Raw genomic sequence first — 18,615 nt, 5'->3', positions numbered from 1 at the left:
GTTCATGTCAGGAAAGGCACTTCATCAGGTATTGTGTTCCTGAGCCAGAATCAGTCTTACATGTTTGAACTAGAGCTGTGCACAAATGGCCTCTCAAAATTCTCCAGCCTATTTGTGGGCAGAGAAATTGCAGGGACAATTTCACCAAATTTCTCCTAGGGGAGGAGAAGTTCTCCAACAGTTTCTCACAGATAGGGCTCACTATTGGCAGGGGTTGTACCACAGGTCCTTTCTTTTTTCCTAAAGCTTTAACTAAAGCTTCCTAAAGCTAAACTGCTTCTGTAGGTGCCAACAGCATCAAGTGTGTTGAGGCTTCCACTTTTCTGAGGCAGAATTTTGAATTTCTTTGGGTGGTATTTTTGAGCGTAATCACTGCGAGGTGGCTGAGGGTGTGTTTTCTCTCTTTATTACACATCTGTCCATTGTTCTGCAGCCTCCCAGGCCACCTGCACTTCCTGAACTAAAAAAGCCCCATGGGAGGATTTGCCTCAGGATGTCTTCCTCCTGATGGCTTTAACTGAAGTGCAGGAAGCCAGAGAGGCTACAGGCTGCCGCAGAGATTACTGTACAATAACATATGGGACACTCATGCACACTCCTCAGCCACCTCACAAGTAAGGTAAGCACAAAAGCTCCGAATCTAACCCATGAAAATTCCTCTGAAACTTCTCCATTGATTTTTTTTAAAGCAATTTCTTTTCTCTCAAATTGAATATGAATGGTCAAAAAATGTAGGAGAAATGTTTTGCACACCTCTAGTTTGAACCTTCTTGTCCCTGTTACCAATCTGGCCACCGCATTTTGCATTCAGAACTGTCTTCATAGGCAGCCCCACGTAGAGCGCATTGCAGTAATCTAATTTGGTGGTTACTAGGGATGTCAGAGAATTTCACCACGAATCTCGGGGAGGCCGAATGCCAGCTCATTCGGCCCTCCGAAATCGGTGGCGAAACGGTCTGCCCCCCCACCCGGGATGGGACTTATGTTGGGCGAATCCTCCTGGCGGCGGTGGCTCCGGCGGCGGTTCAGTGGCGGCAGCAGCGGTGGCAGGTCTTCCGACCAGCTGCCACCGCCGCTGCCATTTCCAGTAAAAAAAAAAAAAAAAGTGATAGGCTACGTAAAGATTTACATAGCCTATCACGGCTAGATTTTTAAAAAATACCGTGATAGGCTACAAAAATGTTTACGTAGCCTATCATGGCTGATTTAAAAGAAAAGAAAAGACAAGACTTTTCTTTTCACAAGACAAGACTTTTCAAAGACAAGAAAAGAAAAGAAAAGAAAAGAAAAAAAGCACGCAGTATGGCGCCACCATTTGCATTCCTTATTTTGACACGTCTTAGTCTACGTAAACATTTACGTAGACTAAGACGGCGAAAATAAGGGGAACGCAAATAGCGTAGCATCATTTGCGGACCCGGCTGGCCAGGATTCGGGGGGGGGGACGGAGCGCCTCCCCCCCACTGCGAATCAATTTCGTTAAAAGGTAAGTGACTTTCGTACATCCCTAGTGGTTACCAAAGCATAGATAACTGAAACTAGGTTATTTCTGTCAGACAGGGGCATAGCTGGGCCACCAACCGAAGTTGCTAGAAGACACTCCATGCCACTGAGGCTACTTGAGCCTCAAGTGGCAAAGATGGCTACAGGAGGGCCCCCAAACTACAAACCTGTTCCTTCAAGGGGAGTGCAACCCCATCCAGAACAGGTTGAGCACCCTCCATCCAGTCAGAAGAGCCACCCACTAACAGCATCTCAGTCTTGTCTGGATTAAGTTTCAGTTTATTAGCCCTCATCCAGTCCATTGTCACAGTCATCTAGCACATCCACAGCCTCATCTGATAAAGACAGAAGGGAGAAATAGAGCTGCATGTCATCACTATACTGGTGGTTGTTGTTCAGTCGTAATGCACTCCAGAACTCCAGATGACCACACGTAATGGTTTCATATAGATGTTGAACAGCATGGGGGACAAAACTGACCCCTGCAGAACCACATAGTGGAACATCCACAGGGCCAAGCAATGTTCCCTATGCACCACCTTCTGGAGCTGACCTTCCAAGCAGGAGTAAAGCCACTGCAGTGCAGTGCCTCCCACTCCCAACTCAGACAGTCACCCCAAAAGGATACCATAGTCGATGGTATCGAAAGCCGCAAAGAGGTCAAGGAGAATCATCAAGGTCACACTTCCGCTGTCTCTCTTCCAACATAGGTCATTATACAGGGCGAGCAAAGCTGTTTCTGTGGCAGAACCTGGCTTGAAACCTGACTGAAATGGATCTAAACAATTGATCTCATCAGTGTCTGGAGCTATTTGGCAACCATCTGCTCAAGGAACTTGCCCAGGAATGGGACATTTGCCACTGGCCTATAATTCTTAAGATCTCCCGGGTCTAGGGAGAATTTCTTCAGGAGTGGTCTTGCCACCACCTGTATCAGGCAGCCTGGGACCACTCCTCCTCATAAAGAGGTGTTAATCACCTCCCTGGGCCAGCCTGCTGTTCCCCCACTGCTGTTTTTTATAAGTCAAGAGGCGCAAGGATCCAATATGGATGTGGTTGCATGAACCTCTTCAAGCTCCTTGTCAACATCCTTGAGCTCTACAAACTGAATCATATTTTCCAAGCTTTTCATAACTGTGTGACAACACACTTGCATACCTTAGGAGGGCCTGTTCTACTAGCTTTGGGGCAGTGCCTTCTACTGCTGCTTCTGCCAAACACACTCCCTGTTCTCTTGTGGACCTAGCAGCTGTACAGCTCTTAACTTCCACATCTTGGAGGGGCCGTAAGACAACAGTTACCCTAGGCCAAGGTGGACACCCTGCGGCCCACAGCCTAATTTCACAAGCACTCTATAAGCAATCAGTTCACCTCTGGCAAGAGTGATCTGTCCCTCCCTCACTCTCCTGCATAAAGGCCCACCTGCTTCCTCTGCCCACTGTGCAGCTGCACTCTCCACACAGTTTCTCAACTCCAAATCCTGAATAGACTCTTTGCTCCTCAAGCACATTACAGGGATGGTCCTTGTCTGGAAGAGGTTTCAGTTAGATGCCCCCTCTGCCAGGCTCCTCTACCCACTTTGGCTGCTCCTCTGTGAAGTACATCAGTGCCGCATTTAAACACTTTGCTGCTCCAGCATGGTGTCCCAGCACTAGTGGGGGGTTTCTACCTCTCTGACCAAGGAGTGCCTGCCTGGTTGTAGCTAGTAAAGGAAGGGGCATGGAAAGGAATATGAAAGGACTGGATGGGTCGCATGTTGGGGATAATGTGGTGGTGCTTGCTTGGAAAATGCTGGGCATTCACGTCGTCCAGCCTCTTCACCTTTGCACGTTGCACTTTCTGTGACTTGGGTGACAATTTTGAGAGGAAAGTGGAAAAGCTAAAATCTGTTTTTCATTCATTGTAAAGCTCTAAACCCAGCACCTATCTGTCTGAAATTCTGCAGTTTAATTGCCATGGGGCACCCCTACAACATATGACATTTTGATCCAAATTATTAACAAACCATGGTGACTGGGAGAGACAACTGAATCCCTTTCCCCAAACCCTTTCCCCAAACTCTTTCATACAAAACCTCTGCAACTCTCTGTCTGAAAGGTTGCAGATTAATTACTCCAGGGCAAAGAGGTGCCCAATTGTATGAACATGGCATACTTTATGAATTATAAATTTTTGTGAACCGCCCAGAGAGCTCTGGCTATTGGGCAATATAGAAAGAAAGAAAGAAAGAAAGAAAGAAAGAAAGAAAGAAAGAAAGAAAGCAAGCCATGTTCATACAATTTGGCCAGACAAAAACGAGTGGGAAACAAAGATGTTTTAAAACCCCACACTGTAAGGCCTGCCATTGCACCAAAGACCCGGGCCATATACTGAGCTTGTCTGGACAATGCAGTTTCACCCACTGTTTCTTCTTCCGGATCCCTCACAGAACTAAGAGAGGGTCTCTACATGAAGTTATTTTCCTTTCCTGCCCTCACTTGCTTTCTGCTACACAACCTCTAGGTCAGGTGGTGGTACAGCGGAATGAGGCAACTACATTGGTGGGGACATGTGCTTTGTTTTGCAATGCCATAAAATACTAGATTATCCACACTCCAAACGAACCCTCCGAAAGTGTCTTTAAAAGACAAGAGCAAAAGTGGAGGGTGACAATGTCATCTAAAGCACCTGTAAACAACCAGGGTGTCCTTTTCAGTGAGATGACTGCCTCCTCCTGGCTGTCTCTTCTGCCAGGATGATGATTCATGGTTGTTGCACTGGAAGTGGCAGTTCATGCATCTGCCACAGGAAGCTGGTGCCTCACTCTGCCTCCCAGGAGCACTGCCCACCTCCCTCCTCTGCCCCTCATTCAGCTGCTCCCTCAGTCCACCATCTCAGCTCCGAACCCTGAATACACGCTTTGCTGATCAAGCACATTCCACAGACGGCGTCTGCCTGGCAGAGGCTTCGGTGAGATGCCCCCTATGCTGGGCTCCTGTACCCCCATGGCTGCTGCTCTGTGCACTACATCAGCTCTGCATTTTAAATGCTTTGCTGCTCCAGCATGGTGACCCAGCCCTAGTGGGGGGTCTGTGCCTCTTTGAGCCTGAGCTGCCTGCCTGCTTGTGGCTAGCGGAGGAAGGGGCATGGAGGGGCCCATGCCAGGACTGGGTCTCGCATTGCGGACAAGGTAGCGGTGCTTGCTCGGAAAATGCTGCACATTCACTGCACCCTACCTCTGCCCCTTTGCACTTTCTGTGACTTGTGGGACAATTATGATGGGAAATTAAAAAGAATTCATTTTGTTTTTCATTCATTAAAACTCCCTTACCCCTGAACCCCTCTGTCTGAAATTCTGCAAGTTACTTACCATGGGGCACCTCTAGAATGTATGCCATTTTATCTGCAAAGATGCAGATACTCATACTTTAATCACCAGGGGGGACGTCTGTCAATTATGCCACATTCATACAATTTGCCTACAAAACACTAAGGGGGAAACAAACACTTTTTAAAACGCCAAACTGCAAGGACTGCCCTTGGACAAAAACACCAGGACTTGTCTTTCTGAAATTTGAAAGGATTGCACCCCATCAGATGGATCAGATATGCCTTCCAATTCCCTCCCATTCTATCAAAACATTTAAAAGTTATAGGCAGTTCCCTTTTTCAAAATCTCAACACTGAAAGGTTACACGCACAAGCCCCCCCCCCCCCACACACACACACCTGCTTTTTGAAATCTTGCATACTTCATCACCTAAGAAGGGGCTATTGTGACTGCAAATGTCAAGCAATTCTGTAAAAAGAAATAATGCATTTATAACCACTTGTTGATTTCCCCATGATAGTCAATGGAGAGACAGAAAGCTTCAGATTTTCTGAACAAAGTTCTGATTCAGATCTGAGGTGAAGCAGCCCAAGCTGAATCAGTCCAAGACAAATCGACCTGTTCTCCAAAGTGCCAAAGCAGGATTCAAACCAACTCTTCTCTTCAGTCCACACTCTGAATGATTACAATCCAGCATCCTGTATCCTAGCGTTTTACTACCTGGCAACACATTCAAGCCGGCAGTTCCACCTCAGCAATAGGCAGCCCTAGAGGATACTGACCCCTTCCAGTCACGCCTCAGGCCTGGTTTGGGCCTCCTGATGGGACACAGAATGCTACTGGACTGCTCTGTCAGGAGGGGTGGGGAAATACAATGGAGTGTCCTGGAACAGGGTAATGGGCTTTATGGAGTGGGTGATGCTCAAAATCCTACAAGCTAGGCTTCAGCAGTATGCGAACCGAGAACTACCGGAAGTACAAGCTGGGTTTCGAAGAGGCAGAGGAACTAGAGATCAAATTGCCAACATTCGCTGCATCATGGAGAAACCAAGAGAATTCCAGAAAAACGTCTATTTCTGCTTCATTGACTATGCTAAAGCCTTTGATTGTGTGGATCACAACAAACTGTGGCAAATTCTTAAAGTGATGGGAGTACCAGACCACCTTACCTGTCTCCTGAGAAACCTGTACGAGGGTCAAGAAGCAACAGTAAGAACCAGACATGGAACAACCGATTGGTTCAAAATTGGGAAAGGAGTACGACAAGGCTGCATATTGTCACCCTGCTTATTTAACTTATATGCAGAGTACATCATGAGAAATGCTGGGTTGGATGAATCAGAGGTCAGAATTAAGATTGCTGGGAGAATTATCAATAACCTCCGATATGCAGATGATACCACCCTAATGGCAGAAAGCGAAGAGGATCTCAAGAGCCTCTTGTTGAGGGTGAAAGAGGAGAGTGCAAAAGCTGGTTTGAAACTCAACATTAAAAAAACGAAGATCATGGCATCTGGCCCCATCACTTCCTGGCATATAGAAGGGGAAGAAATGGAAGCAGTGACAGATTTTACTTTCTTGGGCTCCAAGATCACCGCAGACGGTGACTGTAGCCATGAAATTAAAAGACGCTTGCTCCTTGGGAGGAAAGCTATGGCAAACCTAGACAGCATAGTAAGAAGCAGAGACATCACCTTGCCGACAAAGGTCCGTCTAATCAAAGCTATGGTTTTCCCAGTAGTAATGTATGGCTGTGAGAGCTGGACTATAAGGAAGGCTGAGCGCCGAAGAATTGATGCTTTCGAACTGTGGTGCTGGAGAAGACTCTTACGAGTCCCCTGGACTGCAAGGAGGTCAAATCAGTCCATCCTAAAGGAAATCAACCCTGAGTGCTCATTGGAAGGACAGATAATGAAGCTGAAGCTCCAATATTTTGGCCACCTAATGTGAAGAGAAAACTCTGGAAAAGACCCTGATGCTGGGAAAGACTGAAGGCAAAAGGAGAAGGGGACGGCAGAGGATGAGATGGCTGGATAGCATCACGGATGCAATGAATATGAACTTGAGCACGCTCCGGGAGAGAGCGCAGGACAGGAAGGCCTGGCGTGCTATGGTCCATGGGGTCACGAAGAGTCGGACACGATGGACACAACATATTTTAATGAACAATCATTCTAGCTGTTTACAGTTTGTATGTTTTAATTTGAATGTAAGTCACTTTGGTCTCTCTCTTTTTTTAGAATGGCATCTAAGAAATAATAATAATAATAATAATAATAATAATAATAATAATAATAATATAATATGGCTGATTGGCTGTAACCCCAAATAGCAGGAACACCTGCACTGCAACATTTCCCTGCAGATCCAAATTGTCCTTACATGTTTTCAAGCACCTTCAACATGAAAACACTAGGATAGCTTTAGTCCCAGTTAGACCTTCCCCAACGGTCCTGCAGAATTTGCCCCTTACAAAACTGGTGGAGTCTATGGCAGTTTATTGTGAGATGTGGCTGTCACAAGAGATGAAGCAAACAACACTCTGAAAAGGACCTGCTTTTGCACAACAGAGGATTCTGTTTGGCCACTGTGTCAACTTAAGGAAGAAGAGTTGAATTTCTGGAAGGAACTGCTTGAATTATACAGTGAGCCCAGAATCCTGAGACCAAATTCGGCCTGCTGGGGCTGAGTGCACAGATGCTGATAAAGAAGCTGGAATCTGGGGGGACGATATTATTGGAGAACATGAGTGGAGCCCCAGCAGCCCTGTTTCTGCACATAGTGGCCAATCCAGCTTTTTGTGTTGGGAGACTTCAGTATCCACATCAGCCATACCAAACACATTCTCCAGGTCAGCTCAGGACTTCAAGGCTGCTATGACAACCATGGACCTCTCCCAGTTTGCTTCTGGCACCAAATATATCCAGGCTGCACTCTTCATTGGCTGTTTAGTTGTGGGCACCGTGTGTGTCATCTGGTGATGGCTAGCATCAGGGGCTTCATAAGAAAGAGGCCCACCTGGACACGGGCCCTGGATCTTTTGAGCTGTCCTAACTCCCATTTTTAAAAAAACATTTTCCCATTGACTTGCATTGGAAAACTAAAATGGCCATAACCTTTTTAGTTTGTATGACAAAAACATGAAATTTGGAGGCTTGGTAGCCCCCATGGAACTAATTGAATCTGCCAAATTTCAGGATGTTAGACCCAGTGAATTTTGTGCTAGTCACAGGTAAAATTTGCTATTTTCAAGAAAATCTGTCAAAGCAAAGAGCTTTTTTTTTTTTTGTATTTCCACATAAGTGTATGGAATTTGGGGACCTGCCAGCCCCCATAGAGATGACTGAGCCTCCCCTCCCAGATTTCAGACAGTTAGGCTGAATGGCTTTTGTGCCTAGCCACAGGTAAAATTTGCCTTTTCCAAGAAAATGTGTCAAAGAAAAGAGCTATAATTTCTTTGTTCTTCCACCTAAGTGCATGGAAGTTGGCAAGCTGGCAACCCCCATGGAGCTGATGGAACCTGCCCAATTTCAGGCAGTTATGTCCAATGACTTTTGTGCTACTCACAGGTAAAGTTTGCGATTTTCAAGAAAATGTGTCAAAGCAAAGAGCTATAATTTTTTTGTGTTTTCACATTAATTCATGGAATTTGGGGACCTGGCAGTCCCTATAGAGATGACTGAGCCTGCCAAAGTTCAGACACTTAGGTCTAGTGGCTTTTGTGCTAGCCATGCGTTAAGTTTCCTTTTCTCAAAGTCTAAAACCAAAAGTAAAAACTGTCAAGTCACCCAGAGGATTAGAGATCCTAATCAGAAGGTGTTTAAGGTGACCATTAGGAGGTCACTATCCCTAATCTCTGGTATAGGGTTTTTTTTGGAGGTGCAAAAAACCTCTCACCCCCCACTTTTCTTTTCTGCTCTTACATGCCCACTGTTGGGAGCTTGCACGCAATGAAATTTTGAAGAGGGAGGAGGAAGGGAAGAAAGATCTCCATGTGAAATACTGGGATTTCGTACAGCATCTGATTTTACTGCCCCAAACTGGAACCTTTGGCTTCTGCAGAAGTTTAGTAGCTTCAGCACAGCAAAGGATCCAATCAGCCTCCACAAACTTCTTACTCCCCCTCCACTTTAATTTCTCCTAAATTGCTGTAGGACCCAAATAATCCCAAAGGGAGGGTTAGGGCCATGTGGCATCATGATCAAGAAACTGCTGGGGCTTTTAAATAGGTTCTACAGTTTTTAAAAAGCATGAAAAAGCCCTCAGCCGCCTCACCTCATAAAGTTCATTTAAGTACGTGCAATCCTTACAAACCCTCCACAGCCTCCTACATTCCTTTGAAGTACTACCTCTCTGAAAGGAGCCACTTGGCTTAGGGAATTCTCTCTACCCACCACCACCCCATGCACATTTCCAATCACCATTCTCCTTTCTTCTTCCCTTCCCTTCCCTGTCCTGTTCTTTCTTTCTCTTCTTTATTCCACCCAGAGCGTATCTTGGAGAATTCTTAGAGAATTCCCTTCAGTGGGCAAGAAAAGTTCTGAACTGTGTTTGACTTTATACAAACAGACAAGAGGGTTGGTTTTTCTCCTTCTCACTCAAGCCTCTGAGAAAAGTGGGTTCACATGGTTGCAGAGAAACAAATCTGGGGCTGTTTTGTTTGTCAGTTGCCATTATCCAGCAATAGGGAGGGCGGCAGCTCAGTGGCAGAGCACCTGCTTGGCCTGCAGAAGGTCCCGGGTTCAACCCCCAGCATCTCCAGGAGGGCTAGGAAGGAATCCTGCCTGAAACTCTGGAGAGCCGCTGCTGCCAGTCAGCGTCAACAGTTCTGGACTAGATGGACCCAGGGCCTGACTCAGTATAAGACAGCTTCCTATGTTCCTCTGAACAGAAAGCTTTAATAAAAATAGGAGTTTGGGGTTTGTTTTTTAAGTGGAGGGGAGATAAATATTGCTAATTTATGCAATCCTATGTATGCCTACTGAGAAGTCCCATTATGTTTAATGAGGCTTCCCCTCAGGAAAGTGTGCATAGGATTCCAGCACAAGTTACTTTTGCAGGGAGGTTTGCACCCTGATGTTCTGCATGTTTACTCAGAAATAAGTCCTCAGTTGTGAGCGTGGTCCTGCAGGCTTAATACAGTGCCTACCCAATTCTGTCTAATGAATTGACTACCCTTTCCTCTCAGTCCTATGCATGTTTTGTTATTTGTGGGTTGTGGGGGCGGGGGTTGCATGAACTCTAGTATCAGTGGTGAGGGAAAGGCACTTCGTGCATGCTCAGAGTTTCTCCATAACTTAGCCCTAGTTTTGAAAACAGACTCATTGGCTGAATCCTGGTGAAGTCTTGGCAAAAATGAAGTTATGGGGAGAAAGATACAATCAGAGCTTGTGCATGACAAGGAGGAGGTAGAGAGGAGTTGCACAAAACAAGACATCTGTTTTTATGAAGAGTTGCTGGAGGATGGTGGGATGCGGAGGGATGGTTGCATGGAATGGGATAGAACTGGTAGGGGGAGAATGTAAGTGCTCAGTGGTGAAAGAAACATTCTGCACATGCTCAGAGGCACTCTCTATTTAAGAACATAAGAAGAGCTGTTCTGCATCAGACGAAGGTCTATCTACTCCACCATTCTGTTCACACTGTGGCCAACCAGATGCCCATTGGAAACCCACAAGCAGGACATGAGTGCAATAACACCTTCCCAGTAAGAAATTCTAGTAAGTCTAAATTAGATGCATGTATATCCTTCTGAAACTTTGCTGGTTTCTTAATTAGGGACAACTGTAGGCTGTTTGTAATTTTCAGAATAATGGTCCACAAGCAACATAGGGAGATAAGTATGTCTTCTTTTGGAGACCTCAAAATGTCAAGGCTACCCCTGCGTAAAAACCCTTGTGGCTATCATTCTGAAATTTGGCAGACATGATCTCCTCTGATGGGGCAATGAATCCTGAAATTTTTATCCAATTCTTCCAAGGAATAAAAAACATTATTGGCAGTTCCCTATAAAAGAAAATATAAACCCTGCATCTAGTTTTCTGACATTGGGCAGGTGTTATCCCCTTCTAGGGGGCTACTAAGCCTGAAATTATCCAGTTCTGACCAAGAGAAAAAAGTTACAGTTTTTTTTCTAATTTCCCATGGTAGTCAACATAAAGACTCATTTTTCTAAACCTTGACTCAGGTTTGGTGCTGAGCAGAAGTGGGATGATTTCCAAAATGTTGAATCGGGGTCTGAGTTGAAGTGGGGTGGGGGGGTCAGTGCACACTTCTTATGTATGCATATATGTATACACACACGCAAGCACACTGCATGCACAAACCACACACACACACATTAGACGTGCGCTTAGACTCGTGTGTGTGTGTGTGTGTGTGTGTATGCACAAATTTGTGTTATGGGCCAGTGCCCCGGATCTTTTAAGACCCTAGCAACGCCCCTGGCTAGCATGATTTAATACAAATTATCCTGTTGTCAATTCTGTTGATCCCCTTGGCGGACTCTGGAACATGGAGGGAACTCGGGCAGTTAACAAAATAGCTCCAAAGTTCCCTCTTCCTGGAGCAGTGGACCTTGATTTTATGTAAATTATGCTGAGACTTCCTATTGAAGGATGATGAAGAAAATGTAAGAATATTCAGATTTGGTCCTCGTGTCATGGTCAGGCTAGGTTACATTCTAATTAGATTTAGACCAATTAGGTGGGCAACAGGTGACGTTCCAGATGTTTTCACCTACAACTCCCATCAGCCCCAGCCAACATAGCCAATGGAGTGGGATGATGAGAGCTGTAGGCCCAAACACCAGGAGGGCCACAAGTTGCCCACCCTGAATTAGGGTATTCTGTCCCTGGTGACTGATGGATCCAAACAGGTCCCTGGAAAGTCTGGAGGAATTTTGTTGGCATAGTTAGTCAGACTCTGGAATATGGAGTAGCCTTGGGGGTTTAACAAAATAACTCCTAAGTTCTGTCTTCCCTTGAGTATCGCTTATCGGGCTCCATCGGATTAATAAAGAGGATGACAGGGCAATGATGGAGGAAGACTGATGGCGTACATGACGGAACATGAACTAGAGATCATTTGGGGTCCTACTGCGTGGTGGTGATGGCTACAAAGGACTCTTACTTTTCCACCACCACCGTGTCTGCATAGTGCCAGTTGGTGGATCTCTTCCAAGTAGTGGTTGATGGACCTGTTACAGGTATGTCCCTAGAAGGAGGTGGAGGAACCAGAAGCTCTCTGTGACCAGGTTGCAAAATGTTTTGCCAATAAAATGGCTCACATCCACTCCATCTTCTACTCTAATACTTCAACTATTCAAGTGGATGGGAGATGTCCTTCTGGTCCAGTGTTGGTGGATACCTTTCAGTCTGCTCAACCTGCGGATGTGGACAGGATTCTCAGAGACATGCAGCCACCCACATCCTCACTTTCATCTTGCCCTTCTCTGCTAATTGAGGCAACACAGCTGAAATTAATTTCTGGGTGGTTGAGTACAAATACCACACAAGGACAGAAGAGTACTATCTGTTTGGAACAAATTTGTGGCATGGCTTTCATTAAAAAAAACACTGAATCCCTCCAATTTATTTATTGTATGACGTTTCTATACTGCCCAATAGCCAAAGCTCTCTGCATGGTTCACAACAATTAAAGTAATCTCTGTAATTCCCACCCAGTTTCCAATAAACTATTCTTGGGCAACATTTTCAAACAGGTGGTACCATCTCAGCAAAATTTCCGTTGGCATATTCTGATGATGTAGGTCCCTGCTGGTCAGGTTTTGCCCCGATTTGGGGATAAAACTGCCCTGGTTGCCCTAATGCAGGGTTGTTGAACCTCAGGCCTGCAGGCCAAATCCAACTCACTTGGGTTCCAGTCTGGGTCTCCGTGGTTCCCCAGATGGACATGACCCTTCCCCTGGCCCGCCACAACTGGAATGTGGCTCCCGGGAGCTTCTCCAAAGTTGAATTGGGAATGGAAAGAGGTTCAACACTCCCTCTCTAACAGATGACTTCACAAGACCATGGACAGAGGACAGGGGCCCTTGGTACTCTTGGATGTCTCAGCAGCATTCAGCACCATCAAACATGGTGCCTTCTGGACTGCATTGCAGGAATGAGGTGAAACCACTGTTTTAATGAGGCTCTGCTCGTTCCTAAAAGGTAGGTCCCAGAGAATATGCTGTGCCACTACTGTTTGGTCCTTAGACTTTGGCCTATGGGATTCAATGGGATTCTATATAATCCTACTCTTTTTTGCAGGGTATAAATTATGTGTTTTCAATCTCTGTTTGTTGGAGTGTACAGGGTCATCTGTACAGGGGGTTACGATCAACACAAAGAGGCTGGAGGAGGGACAAGCAGGTGAAAATCTAGTGCCCACCCCCCACACCCCCCGCACAGGACTGCTGTGTTTGTGGGCTTGAAGTGCTTGAAGGTCCTCCCAATTGTCTGCTTTAGTGTTGCATTTACAAGAAACTGAGATCCAAACGCAACTCGATTTGGGGTTGGATGGCACCACTGGGTGAATCAACAACAACAGTAGCATTTAGCAGAAAAAGGAGCTCTGCTTGCTTTCCCAGTGGTGAAACTGCATCATTCTTATCTAGAAAACTATGTAGACAGATCTCACGAGGCTCACAGAGAATTGTATGGTGTCTTTTCTTTAATTGTTTTCAAACACTGATGCTCTGTGGACTACTATATGCAGTTTGTCATTATGCCCTTTTAATCAGGAAATTATGTTCTTGCTTATGACATAGGATCAAGACAATAAGCTACTTTGCTTACTGTTTCCTAAGAAGCTGGTTGCCATGTCTTCCTTGCATCCTTCTGGGCTCTGCACAGATGAGTAAGGACTGAAATTGCTACACTCACCACAGACCTCTGTAATATTACATTTCCACATCAAAATATTACTTGGAGGGGTGATTTCATAATCCAGGTTTCAGATACATGCCTATATAAATGGAAGTCCTGGTAGAGATGTAGAACATCATCCCTGCCGGTGGACTCTGAGAAGCATCTCCTTGGAAGAGCACTAGCAGAGACTCAGCTGGGACTACACCCTCTCACACAGTCATGAAGGTGGCATTCTTTCTGCTCCTGGCTCTGTTCTTCTTGTGCTCTGGTGAGTCACAGATCATGGTGCAAAGGATTCTTTTCTATAACACACTCCTTTAGAGACTCAGATCCCATTATGCACTCCAGCCCACCAAGGAACACAATAATCCATGGACATTCTCAGGGTCCCCAAGCTGTGTCTTTCAAGGGGAGGGCAGCCCCCTCCAGGGCAGGTTGAACGTCACTCAACCAGACAGATGAACAACCTGCTAACAGTACCATCATCTTGCCTGGCTTGAGCTTCAGTTTGTTGGCCCTCAGCCAGTCCATTACCCTGCTCAGACACAGATTCAGGACATCCACTGCCTCACCTGGGTTTGATAAAAAGGAAAGGTAGAGCTGGGTGTCATTGGCATATTGACGGCACCTCAGTTCATGCCTCCCCCAATGATTTGATGTCAAGGTTAAATAGCATGGGGGTCAAATTGAGCCCTGTGGAATCCTATGATATAATTGCCATGGAACAGAGCAATAATCCCCTAGCACCACCTTCTGGAAGCAACCGTCCAAGTAGGAATGGAACCACTGTAAAACAGTGCCCTCAATCCCAACCCAGAGAGCCACTCTGGAAGGATACCATGGGCAATGGTTTGGAGAGCCACTGAGGGGTCCAGGAGGACCAACAGAGTCTCACTCCTCCTGTCTCACTGTTGGCAAAGGTCATCCCACAGAGTGACCAAGGCAGTTTTTGTCTCAAAACTTGGCCTAAAGCCAAACTGAATTGGATCTAGAAAATCAACTTCATAAAAGAATGCCTACAGTGGAACAGCAACCATGTGCTTGAGGACCTTGCCTGAAAAGGGGATGTTAGCAACCTGCTCATAGTTGTTCTCCACTTCTGGACTGAAGTTAGGTTAATTTGTATCTGGCTATATCTCAATACCCATGCCCATATATTATATATACAGAGATAGTAAAGCTAGTATGAACAGCTTTCCATTTTTCTACAGTGAAAAGATCTTTCTTTAATGGAATGTGATTCAACACATGGTTTTCTTTATAGCTTTTATATGTTTGTTCTTTTGGTTCTAGGGGTTGCCCTCGGACACCACCACCATGATGTGAGTGCCAGCTATGTCTTCTCTTTCCCTCCCTGTTTCTGAGAATTAAAATATGTGATCTTTTTGCTGGAGGGTAAAGAACAAGGAAGAACAATGTTATGGATGAAACTAATGTGTACAGTGTTTCTTTTCAATTTGGCAGATTTGCATGGTGAAATTGTAAGGTTGCGATTCTGTCACGTTGAAAGAAGGAAGAACAGCATTCAAGGAAGTAATTGCACCCTAGGCAGAGGTGGCTGTGCTTGGGGGGCTTTGGAGATCACCAGGTAGATGGATTCTGCCTTCTCCCAGTAGCCAGGACAGGCAAATGCCATGTCGGCTAATGATAAAGGAGGCATTATTTTTAACCTCGGTATGGAAGAGCATGCCAATCTGGGTCAGTGTCCAACGGGGCTGTTGTGCAACCAGCTCCTGCTGCAGACTCCATTGCACAAGCGGGATCCAGCTTTCACACTTCCTATAGAAAGCCCCCAAATGACCAGGAACAATTGTTTCTGGGTCGGGATGGGTAGACATAGCTCTACTGACCTTCCCCATTCAGAAATGAGTCTTCCCACTCATTTGTGGCTGTTCCCAGAAATGCCAGATCTCCTTTGCACAAGTGGTAGGTCTCACTTGCAGGACAAAATCAGTGGTGGCCAGCACCTGTTGGGTGCTGCTGCCCATTGTCTGTGTCTCCACAAACTGATTGGAGGAAAGAGGAGGGCTGAACCTTTCCACATGTGTCCAGCAGGGTATTATCTTCTATAGCACAAAGCTTGACTTGAGGTGTTCATCTATAACAGTGGTGGGCAATACATAGCCCATGGCCGGTGTTCAACCCCTGTGGCATTTGGGCAGACCCCATCCCCTTCTGCTGTCCCCCTCTGCTGACAGATATGTTGCTGCAGTGGCAGCAACGTAAATCTTTACGTAGACTACGGCGACCAAATAAGGAACGGGAATGGCGGCTCCCTATGGGGGCCGCCATTATCCGTACGTGTTTTTTTTTTTTTAAGTCACCCGTGATAGGCTACATGACGATTTACGTAGCCTATCACAGCTGACTTTGCAAATCTAGCCGTGATAGGATATGTTAATCGTCACGTAGCCTATCACGGGGGCGTTTTGTTTTTTTTTTCCTTTTATTGGAATGGCGGCGGCGGCAGCCGGTCGAAAGACCGGCTGCCACTCCCACCCCGGACGAAGACCCGACGAACCGCCGGCCAGACCTGCCGCCGGGAGGGACATTCGCCAAAGGTAAGTCCCATCCCGGGGGTGGCCGGGGGGCGGGGGGGCGGAGAATTTCTCCCTGGAACTTGTTCGGGGGGCCGAACATGTTGGCGCCCGGCCCCCCGAAGTTTCGGGGAGAAATTCTCCGCCAACCCTATTGGCACCTGCCAGACTCCCCAGCCCACATGATTCTTATTTTATTTTTTTAAGTTAAAACGTGACCTGGGAGGCTGGCATGCCTCCAGTGCCGCTTTTATTTCCCAGAATGCCTTTGGGCCTCATCTGGGCTCCAGAGGCATCCTGTGGCTGCAGCCCAGCACTCAGTTTTGAAGCGTGCCCAGCCACGCAGAAAAAAATCAAAGATAAGGTGGAGTGGTAGGGAGTGTTCTCGGGGGTGGGGAGCAAGGGGGTGTTTTGCCTGACATGTCTACATGTGTGTGTCTGTGTGTGTGTGTGTGTGTGTGTGTGTGAGAGAGAGAGAGAGAGAGAGAGAGAGAGAGAGAGAAACAGTCACAGACTGTTTTCTCATTGGGAAAGACCAGATATACCTAGGATGGTTACCTGGCTGGCTGGCTGGCTGCCTTCAGATGAGATGGGTGGCTACCTCCTGGCAGGATGATTCACACAATCAGCTTGCCCTGTACACTGTAATTTAATATTGGGAGAATGAGCATCTTATGTGCTTACTCCAACTCTGTATCATTTAGTTTGTGATAATCAAAGATTATGTCTTGTAGCCTAAAGCTGAAGAGGAGAAAGACTTTAAAATGCATGTTTCTCTCCCTGTCTCTCTCTCTCTCTCCCTCTCTCTGCAGCATGAGTGTGAACCTGGCTATCCCAGACAGTGTAGTAATAGTATCGGATGCCTCCACTGTGGTACTGATGGGGTCACATACAACAACCACTGTTTGTACTGTAATGCAGAGGCGTGAGTATCAGTTTCACTTATATTGAACAAATGAAACGCTTGAGTAGAGTTTCCAGTGGGCAGCCCTGAATTCGGAGCCCACGTAAGACATGCTGCAATCCATCTTTGTTCAGGCTGGGCTCTAACTTTTCTTGCCCAGAACTTTGTGACGTCAGCGAGCAATGAAAGATGGACAGGGGGATGCTTTGCTATCGTGCCACCAGCAGCAGAACATGCAGCAAGGGTTGCCAGTTTCCACACATCTCACAGCCCTTCCCCCTGATATATTCTTTGTGTCATGAGTAATGAGGAGCCTTTGTATCATGTTCTCATGTTCTGTGTTTTGTCTTTCTCTCACCAGTCGGAACCCTCGGCTTAAAGTGAGGTGCTTGGAACACAGGTGCAGCGAGTGTCCCCGTAAAAGTGCGTGAGGGGCATCCACTAAGGAAAATCCAGCTCATTTCACGCCTTGCTCACAGCATCACCACAAAGAAATCCCTCCTTCCCTCTGCTTGTGCTCTCTTAGCCAGTGACTCTCTCGCAACATCTTAATTTCTCTTATCAATAAAGCTGAGCATCGTAATCTGCCTGGGGTCCTTCTTTTGGGACAAACATCTCTCCGTCTGCATTCCATTTTACTGGGATGGAATCTGGGCAGCCACCCCGATTCCATCCCCACATGCTGCCAGTGCTGCTGTGACTTTCCCAAGGATTTGGGGGGGGGGCGGGGGGAGACAGCAGATGAGGAGAGTCTCACCAGCATGCCACCTCCCCCAGCTCTTTGGTGGTCTCCTGGTAAAGCCATTTCCATTGAGTGTGCAGGAATGACTCTGCTTGTGCGCTTTGTTTTCTGGCACCATTGTGCCCCCAACAGCCGCCAAAGAGCTGTCCAGAGCACCAGGTCAATGCGGGAGGCATCCCGAGGAGAGAATCGTCCTCACGCGCAGTGCATGAGTGCGCAAGCTGGATTCTGACATTTCCCAGCTTTCCGGACTTGGCGTGAGATCAATTAGCCCATATCTGGATCTGCAGCTGGGACCCCCGTATCGTAGCAAGCTGGTCTCGCCTGCTGGTATTCAGGAACACGTGCACAGGCAAAGGCAACCACCAGCATGCACACGTACTCAGCCCAGGACCATCCACAGCCTCCTCCTCCCCATCAGCTCATCTGCTGTAGGCTCGGCTGTGTAGGAGTTATAAAATGCTTTATGAGAATATCGGCTGCTCAGGCATTTGCCAAAAGTGTCACAAGACAAGACACAAGAGAAGACGTCGAGACAGCTGGGGCTGCTGGCAGGACGTGGGCAGAGAAGGGAGAAGGCATGGTAGGAGCAGGAGTAGGAGTAGGAGCAGGAGTAGGAGCAGGAGTAGTAACGCCACCCTGCCTTTCCTTTCCTAACAGTCTGAGGCAGCTAACTGTATGTGGCACAATGGTGATGAATGGGCATGTGTGAGCGAACAACATCAGTGGTGTGCGTGCATGAGAGTGAA

The 18,615-nt window shown here is 46.7% G+C and overlaps 1 long non-coding RNA gene across 1 annotated transcript; it reads left to right on the top strand.

Moving 5' to 3' along the window:
• Nucleotides 1–13,834: 13,834 nt before the first annotated feature.
• Nucleotides 13,835–17,705, top strand: LOC146354589 (uncharacterized). The gene is made up of 4 exons (XR_014788448.1): nt 13,835–13,951; nt 14,977–15,005; nt 17,033–17,145; nt 17,486–17,705. It is a non-coding gene; the product is annotated as an uncharacterized LOC146354589 (long non-coding RNA).
• Nucleotides 17,706–18,615: the final 910 nt, after the last annotated feature.

This window comes from Heloderma suspectum, chromosome 2 (assembly GCF_057233095.1).
Source record: "Heloderma suspectum isolate Gila_16-S chromosome 2, 16-S_ref, whole genome shotgun sequence".
In the NCBI taxonomy this organism is placed as follows: Eukaryota; Metazoa; Chordata; class Lepidosauria; order Squamata; family Helodermatidae; genus Heloderma; species Heloderma suspectum.
This window is presented reverse-complemented; position numbering and strand designations above follow the sequence as displayed.